A 13,528-nucleotide genomic window follows, 5' to 3' on the forward strand; every position below is an offset into this window, starting at 1 on the left:
CAGAGATGATAGTATAATACTGAGATGATGGTATAATACAGAGATGATGGTATAATACAGAGATGATGGTATCCTACAGAGATGATGGTATAATACAGATATGATGGTATAATACAGAGATGATGGTATAATACAGAGATGATTGTATCCTGTAGAGATGATGGTATCCTATAGAGATGATGGTATAATACAGAGATGATGGTATCCTATAGAAATGATGGTATAATACAGAGTTGATGGTATCCTTCAGAGATGATAGTATAATAGTGAGATGATGGTATAATACAGAGATGATGGTATAATACAGAGATGATGGTATCCTACAGAGATGATGGTATAAAACAGATATGATGGTATAATACAGAGATGATGGTATAATACAGAGATGATTGTATCCTGTAGAGATGATGGTATCCTATAGAGATGATGGTATAATACCGAGATGATGGTATCCTATAGAGATGATGGTATAACACAGAGATGATGGTATCCTACCGAGATGATGGTATCCTACAGAGATGATGGTATCCTACAGAGATGATTGTATAATACAGAGATGATGGTATAATACAGAGATGATGGTATAATACAGAGATGATGGTATAATACAGAGATGATGGTATAATACAGAGAGGATTGTATCCTGTAGAGATGATGGTATAATACAGAGATGATGGTATCCTACAGAGATGATAGTATAATACAGAGATGATGGTATAATACAGAGATGATGGTATCCTACAGAGATGATGGTATCCTACAGAGATGATGGTATAATACAGATATGATGGTATAATACAGAGATGATGGTATCCTGTAGAGATGATGGTATCCTATAGAGATGATGGTATAATACAGAGATGATGGTATCCTATAGAGATGATGGTATAATACAGATATGATGGTATAATACAGAGATGATGGTATCCTACAGAGTTGATGGTATCCTGTAGAAATGATGGTATAATACAGAGATGATGGTATCCTACAGAGATGATGGTATAATACAGAGATGATGGTATAATTCAGAGATGATGGTATAATATAGAGATGATGGTATCCTGTAGAGATGATGGTATAATACAGAGATGATGGTATAATACAGAGATGATGGTATCCTACAGAGATGATAGTATAATACAGAGATGATGGTATAATACAGAGATGATGGTATCCTATAGAGATGATGGTATAATACAGAGATGATGGTATCAAATAGAGATGATGTATAATACAGAGATGTTGGTATCCTATATAGATGATGGTAAAATACAGAGATGATGGTATCCTGTAGAGATGATGGTATAATACAGAGATGAAAGTATCCTATAGAGATGATGGTATAATACAGAGATGATGGTATCCTACAGAGATGATGGTATAATACAGAGATGATGGTATCCTATAGAGATGATGGTATCCTATAGAGATGATGGTATAATACAGAGATGATGGTATCCTACAGAGATGATAGTATAATACAGAGATGATGGTATAATACAGAGATGATGGTATCCTATAGAGATGATGGTATAATACAGAGATGATGGTATCAAATAGAGATAATGTATAATACAGAGATGTTGGTATCCTATAGAGATGATGGTAAAATACAGAGATGATGTTATCCTGTAGAGATGATGGTATAATACAGACATGAAAGTATCCTATAGAGATGATGGTATAATACAGAGATTATGGTATCCTACAGAGATGATGGTATAATACAGAGATGATGGTATAATACAGAGATGATGGTATCCTACAGAGATGATGGTATCCTGTAGAAATGATGGTATAATACAGAGATGATGGTATCCTACAGAGATGATGGTATCCTACAGAGATGATGGTATAATACAGAGATGATGGTATAATACAGAGATGATGGTATAATACAGAGATGATGGTATCCTACAGAGATGATGGTAAAATACAGAGATGATGGTATCCTGTAGAGATGATGGTATAATACTGAGATGATGGTATCCTATAGAGATGATGGTATAATACAGAGATGATGGTATCCTACAGAGATGATAGTATAATACTGAGATGATGGTATAATACAGAGATGATGGTATAATACAGAGATGATGGTATCCTACAGAGATGATGGTATAATACAGATATGATGGTATAATACAGAGATGATGGTATAATACAGAGATTATTGTATCCTGTAGAGATGATGGTATCCTATAGAGATGATGGTATAATACAGAGATGATGGTATCCTATAGAGATGATGGTATAATACAGAGATGATGGTATCCTAAAGAGATGATGGTATCCTACAGAGATGATGGTATAATACAGAGATGATGGTATAATACAGAGATGATGGTATCCTACAGAGATGATGGTATAATACAGAGATGATGGTATAATTCAGAGATGATGGTATAATACAGAGATGATGGTATCCTGTAGAGATGATGGTATAATACAGAGATGATTGTATAATACAGAGATGATGGTATCCTACAGAGATGATGGTATAATACAGAGATGATGGTATAATTCAGAGATGATGGTATAATATAGAGATGATGGTATCCTGTAGAGATGATGGTATAATACAGAGATGATGGTATAATACAGAGATGATGGTATCCTACAGAGATGATAGTATAATACAGAGATGATGGTATAATACAGAGATGATGGTATCCTATAGAGATGATGGTATAATACAGAGATGATGGTATCAAATAGAGATGATGTATAATACAGAGATGTTGGTATCCTATATAGATGATGGTAAAATACAGAGATGATGGTATCCTGTAGAGATGATGGTATAATACAGAGATGAAAGTATCCTATAGAGATGATGGTATAATACAGAGATGATGGTATCCTACAGAGATGATGGTATAATACAGAGATGATGGTATCCTATAGAGATGATGGTATCCTATAGAGATGATGGTATAATACAGAGATGATGGTATCCTACAGAGATGATAGTATAATACAGAGATGATGGTATAATACAGAGATGATGGTATCCTATAGAGATGATGGTATAATACAAAGATGATGGTATCAAATAGAGATAATGTATAATACAGAGATGTTGGTATCCTATAGAGATGATGGTAAAATACAGAGATGATGTTATCCTGTAGAGATGATGGTATAATACAGACATGAAAGTATCCTATAGAGATGATGGTATAATACAGAGATGATGGTATCCTACAGAGATGATGGTATAATACAGAGATGATGGTATAATACAGAGATGATGGTATCCTACAGAGATGATGGTATCCTGTAGAAATGATGGTATAATACAGAGATGATGGTATCCTACAGAGATGATGGTATCCTACAGAGATGATGGTATAATACAGAGATGATGGTATAATACAGAGATGATGGTATAATACAGAGATGATGGTATCCTACAGAGATGATGGTATAATACAGATATGATGGTATAATACAGAGATGATGGTATAATACAGAGATGATTGTATCCTGTAGAGATGATGGTATCCTATAGAGATGATGGTATAATACAGAGATGATGGTATCCTATAGAGATGATGGTATAATACAGAGATGATGGTATCCTATAGAGATGATGGTATAATACAGAGATGATGGTATCCTACAGAGATGATGGTATCCTGTAGAGATGAGGGTATAATATAGAGATGATGGAATAATACAGAGATGATGGTATCCTACAGAGATGATGGTATAATACAGAGATGATGGTATAATACAGAGATGATGGTATAATACAGAGATGATGGTATAATACAGAGATGATGGTATCCTACAGAGATGATGGTATAATACAGAGATGATGGTATCCTGTAGAGATGATGGTATAATACAGAGATGATGGTATACTGTAGAGATGATGGTATAATACAGAGATGATGGTATCCTACAGAGATGATAGTATAATACAGAGATGATGGTATAATACAGAGATGATGGTATCCTATAGAGATGATGGTATAATACAGAGATGATGGTATCCTACAGAGATGATAGTATAATACAGAGATGATGGTATAATACAGAGATGATGGTATCAAATAGAGATGATGTATAATAGATAGATGTTGGTATCCTATAGAGATGATGGTAAAATACAGAGATGATGGTATCCTGTAGAAATGATGGTATAATACAGAGATGATGGTATCCTACAGAGATGATGGTATCCTACAGAGATGCTGGTATCCTACAGAGATGATAGTATAATACTGAGATGATGGTGTAATACAGAGATGATGGTATAATACAGAGATGATGGTATCCTGTAGAGATGATGGTATAATACAGAGATCATGGTATACTGTAGAGATGATGGTATAATACAGAGATGATGGTATCCTATAGAGATGATGGTATAATACAGAGATGATGGTATCAAATAGAGATGATGTATAATAGAGAGATGTTGGTATAATACAGAGATGATGGTATCCTACAGAGATGATGGTATAATACAGATATGATGGTATAATACAGAGATGATGGTATAATACAGAGATGATTGTATCCTGTAGAGATGATGGTATCCTATAGAGATGATGGTATAATACAGAGATGATGGTATCCTATAGAGATGAGGGTATAATACAGAGATGATTATATCCTGTAGAGATGATTGTATAATACAGAGATGATGGTATAATACAGAGATGATGGTATCCTACAGAGATGATGGTATAATACAGAGATGATGGTATCCTGTAGAGATGATGGTATAATACAGAGATGATGGTATACTGTAGAGATGATGGTATAATACAGAGATGATGGTATCCTACAGAGATGATAGTATAATACAGAGATGATGGTATAATACAGAGATGATGGTATCCTATAGAGATGATGGTATAATACAGAGATGATGGTATCCTACAGAGATGATAGTATAATACAGAGATGATGGTATAATACAGAGATGATGGTATCCTATAGAGATGATGGTATAATACAGAGATGATGGTATCAAATAGAGATGATGTATAATAGAGAGATGTTGGTATCCTATAGAGATGATGGTAAAATACAGAGATGATGGTATCGTGTAGAGATGATGGTATAATACAGAGATGAAAGTATCCTATAGAGATGATGGTATAATACAGAGATGATGGCATCCTACAGAGATGATGGTATAATACAGAGATGATGGTATAATACAGAGATGATGGTATCCTACAGAGATGATGGTATCCTGTAGAAATGATGGTATAATACAGAGATGATGGTATCCTACAGAGATGCTGGTATCCTACAGAGATGATAGTATAATACTGAGATGATGGTATAATACAGAGATGATGGTATAATACAGAGATGATGGTATCCTGTAGAGATGATGGTATAATACAGAGATGATGGTATACTGTAGAGATGATGGTATAATACAGAGATGATGGTATCCTACAGAGATGATAGTATAATACAGAGATGATGGTATAATACAGAGATGATGGTATCCTATAGAGATGATGGTATAATACAGAGATGATGGTATCAAATAGAGATGATGTATAATAGAGAGATGTTGGAATAATACAGAGATGATGGTATCCTACAGAGATGATGGTATAATACAGATATGATGGTATAATACAGAGATGATGGTATAATACAGAGATTATTGTATCCTGTAGAGATGATGGTATCCTATAGAGATGATGGTATAATACAGAGATGATGGTATCCTATAGAGATGAGGGTATAATACAGAGATGATTATATCCTGTAGAGATGATTGTATAATACAGAGATGATGGTATAATACAGAGATGATGGTATCCTACAGAGATGATGGTATAATACAGAGATGATGGTATAATTCAGAGATGATGGTATAATACAGAGATGATGGTATCCTGTAGAGATGATGGTATAATACAGAGATGATGGTATCCTATAGAGATGATGGTATCCTATAGAGATGATGGTATAATACAGAGATGATGGTATCCTACAGAGATGATAGTATAATACAGAGATGATGGTATAATACAGAGATGATGGTATCCTATAGAGATGATGGTATAATACAGAGATGATGGTATCAAATAGAGATGATGTATAATACAGAGATGTTGGTATCCTATAGAGATGATGGTAAAATACAGAGATGATGGTGTCCTGTAGAGATGATGGTATAATACAGAGATGAAAGTATCCTATAGACATGATGGTATAATACAGAGATGATGGTATCCTACAGAGATGATGGTATAATACAGAGATGATGGTATAATACAGAGATGATGGTATAATACAGAGATGATGGTATCCTACAGAGATGATGGTAAAATACAGAGATGATGGTATCCTGTAGAGATGATGGTATAATACTGAGATGATGGTATCCTATATATGATGGTATCCTATAGAGATGATGTTATAATACAGAGATGATAGTATCCTACAGAGATGATGGTATAATACAGAGATGATGGTATAATACAGAGATGATGGTATAATACAGAGATGATGGTATCCTACAGAGATTATGGTATCCTGTAGAGATGATGGTATAATACAGAGATGATGGTTTCCTACAGAGATGATGGTATCCTACAGAGATTATGGTATCCAACAGAGATGATGGTATAATACAGAGATGATAGTATCCTACAGAGATGATGGTATCCTACAGAGATGCTGGTATCCTACAGAGATGATAGTATAATACTGAGATGATGGTATAATACAGAGATGATGGTATAATACAGAGATGATGGTATCCTACAGAGATGATGGTATAATACAGATATGATGGTATAATACAGAGATGATGGTATAATACAGAGATCATTGTATCCTGTAGAGATGATGGTATCCTATAGAGATGATGGTATAATACAGAGATGATGGTATCCTATAGAAATGATGGTATAATACAGAGTTGATGGTATCCTTCAGAGATGATAGTATAATAGTGAGATGATGGTATAATACAGAGATGATGGTATAATACAGAGATGATGGTATCCTACAGAGATGATGGTATAAAACAGATATGATGGTATAATACAGAGATGATGGTATAATACAGAGATGATTGTATCCTGTAGAGATGATGGTATCCTATAGAGATGATGGTATAATACCGAGATGATGGTATCCTATAGAGATGATGGTATAACACAGAGATGATGGTATCCTACAGAATTGATGGTATCCTACAGAGATGATGGTATCCTACAGAGATGATTGTATAATACAGAGATGATGGTATAATACAGAGATGATGGTATAATACAGAGATGATGGTATAATACAGAGATGATGGTATAATACAGAGAGGATTGTATCCTGTAGAGATGATGGTATAATACAGAGATGATGGTATCCTACAGAGATGATAGTATAATACAGAGATGATGGTATAATACAGAGATGATGGTATCCTACAGAGATGATGGTATCCTACAGAGATGATGGTATAATACAGATATGATGGTATAATACAGAGATGATGGTATCCTGTAGAGATGATGGTATCCTATAGAGATGATGGTATAATACAGAGATGATGGTATCCTATAGAGATGATGGTATAATACAGATATGATGGTATAATACAGAGATGATGGTATCCTGTACAGATGATGGTATCCTATAGAGATGATGGTATAATACAGAGATGATGGTATCCTACAGAGATGATGGTATCCTACAGAGATGATGGTATAATACAGATATTATGGTATAATACAGAGATGATGGTATCCTGCAGAGATGATGGTATCCTACAGAGATGATGGTATCCTACAGAGATGATGGTATAACACAGAGATGATGGTATCCTGTAGAGATGATGGTATAATACAGAGATGATGGTATCCTATAGAGATGATGGTATAATAGAGAGATGATGGTATCCTACAGAGATGATAGTATAATACAGAGATGATGGTATAATACAGAGATGATGGTATCCTATAGAGATGATGGTATAATACAGAGATGATGGTATCAAATAGAGATGATGTATCATACAGAGACGTTGGTATCCTATAGAGATGATGGAATAATACAGAGATGATGTTATAATACTGAGATGATGGTATCCTATATATGATGGTATCCTATAGAGATGATGTTATAATACAGAGATGATGGTATCCTACAGAGATGATGGCATAATACAGAGATGATGGTATAATACAGAGATGATGGTATAATACAGAGATGATGGTATCCTACAGAGATGATGGTATAATACAGAGATGATGGTATCCTGTAGAGATGATGGTATAATACAGAGATGATGGTATACTGTAGAGATGATGGTATAATACAGAGATGATGGTATCCTACAGAGATGATAGTATAATACAGAGATGATGGTATAATACAGAGATGATGGTATCCTATAGAGATGATGGTATAATACAGAGATGATGGTATCCTATAGAGATGATGGTATAATACAGAGATGATGGTATCAAATAGAGATGATGTATAATAGAGAGATGTTGGTATCCTATAGAGATGATGGTAAAATACAGAGATGATGGTATCGTGTAGAGATGATGGTATAATACAGAGATGAAAGTATCCTATAGAGATGATGGTATAATACAGAGATGATGGTATAATACAGAGATGATGGTATAATACAGAGATGATGGTATCCTGTAGAGATGATGGTATAATACAGAGATGATGGTATACTGTAGAGATGATGGTATAATACAGAGATGATGGTATCCTACAGAGATGATAGTATAATACAGAGATGATGGTATAATACAGAGATGATGGTATCCTATAGAGATGATGGTATAATACAGAGATGATGGTATCAAATAGAGATGATGTATAATAGAGAGATGTTGGTATAATACAGAGATGATGGTATCCTACAGAGATGATGGTATAATACAGATATGATGGTATAATACAGAGATGATGGTATAATACAGAGATGATTGTATCCTGTAGAGATGATGGTATCCTATAGAGATGATGGTATAATACAGAGATGATGGTATCCTATAGAGATGAGGGTATAATACAGAGATGATGATATCCTGTAGAGATGATTGTATAATACAGAGATGATGGTATAATACAGAGATGATGGTATCCTACAGAGATGATTGTATAATACAGAGATGATGGTATAATTCAGAGATGATGGTATAATACAGAGATGATGGTATCCTGTAGAGATGATGGTATAATACAGAGATGATGGTATCCTATAGAGATGATGGTATCCTATAGAGATGATGGTATAATACAGAGATGATGGTATCCTACAGAGATGATAGTATAATACAGAGATGATGGTATAATACAGAGATGATGGTATCCTATAGAGATGATGGTATAATACAGAGATGATGGTATCAAATAGAGATGATGTATAATACAGAGATGTTGGTATCCTATAGAGATGATGGTATAATACAGAGATGATGGTATCCTGTAGAGATGATGGTATAATACAGAGATGATGGTATCCTACAGAGATGATGGTATAATACAGAGATGATGGTATAATATAGAGATGATGGTATAATACAGAGATGATGGTATCCTACAGAGATGATGGTAAAATACAGAGATGATGGTATCCTGTAGAGATGATGGTATAATACAGAGATGATGGTATGCTATATATGATGGTATCCTATAGAGATGATGTTATAATACAGAGATGATAGTATCCTACAGAGATGATGGTATAATACAGAGATGATGGTATAATACAGAGATGATGGTATAATACAGAGATGATGGTATCCTACAGAGATTATGGTATCCTACAGAGATGATGGTATAATACAGAGATGATAGTATCCTACAGAGATGATGGTATCCTACAGAGATGCTGGTATCCTACAGAGATGATAGTATAATACTGAGATGATGGTATAATACAGAGATGATGGTATACTACAGAGATGATGGTATCCTACAGAGATGATGGTATAATACAGATATGATGGTATAATACAGAGATGATGGTATAATACAGAGATGATTGTATCCTGTAGAGATGATGGTATCCTATAGAGATGATGGTATAATACAGAGATGATGGTATCCTATAGAAATGATGTATAATAGAGAGATGTTGGTATCCTATAGAGATGATGGTAAAATACAGAGATGATGGTATCGTGTAGAGATGATGGTATAATACAGAGATGAAAGTATCCTATAGAGATGATGGTATAATACAGAGATGATGGCATCCTACAGAGATGATGGTATAATACAGGGATGATGGTATAATACAGAGATGATGGTATAATACAGAGATGATGGTATCCTACAGAGATGATGGTATCCTGTAGAAATGATGGTATAATACAGAGATGATGGTATCCTACAGAGATGATGGTATCCTACAGAGATGATGGTATAATACAGAGATGATGGTTTAATACAGAGATGATGGTATAATACAGAGATGATGGTATCCTACAGAGATGATGGTATAATACAGAGATGATGCTATCCTATAGAGATGATGGTATAATACAGAGATGATGGTATTAAATAGAGATGATGTATAATAGAGAGATGTTGGTATCCTATAGAGATGATGGTAAAATACAGAGATGATGGTATCGTGTAGAGATGATGGTATAATACAGAGATGAAAGTATCCTATAGAGATGATGGTATAATACAGAGATGATGGCATCCTACAGAGATGATGGTATAATACAGAGATGATGGTATAATACAGAGATGATGGTATTCTGCAGAGATGATGGTATCCTGTAGAAATGATGGTATAATACAGAGATGATGGTATCCTACAGAGATGATGGTATCCTACAGAGATGATGGTATAATACAGAGATGATGGTTTAATACAGAGATGATGGTATCCTACAGAGATGATGGTATAATACAGAGATGATGGTATAATACAGAGATGATGGTATAATACAGAGATGATGGTATCCTACAGAGATGATGGTATAATACAGAGATGATGGTATCCTGTAGAGATGATGGTATAATACAGAGATGAAGGTATCCTATAGAGATGATGGTATAATACAGAGATGATGGTATCCTACAGAGATGATGGTATAATACAGATATGATGGTATAATACAGAGATGATGGTATAATACAGAGATGATTGTATCCTGTAGAGATGATGGTATCCTATAGAGATGATGGTATAATACAGAGATGATGGTATCCTATAGAGATGATGGTATAATACAGAGATGATGGTATCCTATAGAGATGATGGTATAATACAGAGATGATGGTATCCTATAGAGATGATGGTATCCTACAGAGATGATGGTATCCTGTAGAGATGAGGGTATAATATAGAGATGATGGTATAATACAGAGATGATGGTATCCTACAGAGATGATGGTAAAATACAGAGATGATGGTATCCTACAGAGATGATGGTAAAATACAGAGATGATGGTATCCTGTAGAGATGATGTTATAATACAGAGATGAAGGTATCCTATAGAGATGATGGTATAATACAGAGATGATGGTATAATACAGAGATGATGGTATAATACAGAGATGATGGTATCCTACAGAGATTATGGTATCCTACAGAGATGATGGTATAATACAGAGATGATAGTATCCTACAGAGATGATGGTATCCTACAGAGATGCTGGTATCCTACAGAGATGATAGTATAATACTGAGATGATGGTATAATACAGAGATGATGGTATACTACAGAGATGATGGTATCCTACAGAGATGATGGTATAATACAGATATGATGGTATAATACAGAGATGATGGTATAATACAGAGATGATTGTATCCTGTAGAGATGATGGTATCCTATAGAGATGATGGTATAATACAGAGATGATGGTATCCTATAGAAATGATGTATAATAGAGAGATGTTGGTATCCTATAGAGATGATGGTAAAATACAGAGATGATGGTATCGTGTAGAGATGATGGTATAATACAGAGATGAAAGTATCCTATAGAGATGATGGTATAATACAGAGATGATGGCATCCTACAGAGATGATGGTATAATACAGGGATGATGGTATAATACAGAGATGATGGTATAATACAGAGATGATGGTATCCTACAGAGATGATGGTATCCTGTAGAAATGATGGTATAATACAGAGATGATGGTATCCTACAGAGATGATGGTATCCTACAGAGATGATGGTATAATACAGAGATGATGGTTTAATACAGAGATGATGGTATAATACAGAGATGATGGTATCCTACAGAGATGATGGTATAATACAGAGATGATGGTATCCTATAGAGATGATGGTATCCTACAGAGATGATGGTATCCTGTAGAGATGAGGGTATAATATAGAGATGATGGTATAATACAGAGATGATGGTATCCTACAGAGATGATGGTAAAATACAGAGATGATGGTATCCTACAGAGATGATGGTAAAATACAGAGATGATGGTATCCTGTAGAGATGATGTTATAATACAGAGATGAAGGTATCCTATAGAGATGATGTTATAATACAGAGATGAAGGTATCCTATAGAGATGATGGTATAATACAGAGATGATGGTATCCTACAGAGATGATAGTATAATACTGAGATGATGGTATAATACAGAGATGATGTTATAATACAGAGATGATGGTATCCTACAGAGATGATGGTATAATACAGATATGATGGTATAATACAGAGATGATGGTATAATACAGAGATGATTGTATCCTGTGGAGATGATGGTATCCTATAGAGATGATGGTATAATACAAATGATGGTATCCTATAGAGATGATGGTATAATACAGAGATGATGGTATCCTACAGAGATGATGGTATCCTACAGAGATGATGGTATAATACAGAGATGATGGTATAATACAGAGATGATGGTATCCTACAGAGATGATGGTATAATTCAGAGATGATGGTATAATACAGAGATGATGGTATCCTGTAGAGATGATGGTATAATACAGAGATGATGGTATAATACAGAGATGATGGTATCCTACAGAGATGATAGTATAATACAGAGATGATGGTATAATACAGAGATGATGGTATCCTATAGAGATGATGGTATAATACAGAGATGATGGTATCAAATAGAGATGATGTATAATACAGAGATGTTGGTATCCTATAGAGATGATGATAAAATACAGAGATGATGGTATCCTGTAGAGATGATGGTATAATACAGAGATGAAAGTATCCTATAGAGATGATGGTATAATACAGAGATGATGGTATCCTACAGAGATGATGGTATAATACAGAGATGATGGTATAATACAGAGATGATGGTATCCTACAGAGATGATGGTATCCTGTAGAAATGATGGTATAATACAGAGATGATGGTATCCTGTAGAGATGATGGTATAATACAGAGATGAAAGTATCCTATAGAGATGATGGTATAATACAGAGATGATGGTATCCTACAGAGATGATGGTATAATACAGAGATGAAAGTATCCTATAGAGATGATGGTATAATACAGAGATGATGGCATCCTACAGAGATTATGGTATAATACAGGGA

This window comes from Salmo salar, chromosome ssa19, assembly GCF_905237065.1.
Source record: "Salmo salar chromosome ssa19, Ssal_v3.1, whole genome shotgun sequence".
NCBI lineage: Eukaryota > Metazoa > Chordata > Actinopteri > Salmoniformes > Salmonidae > Salmo > Salmo salar.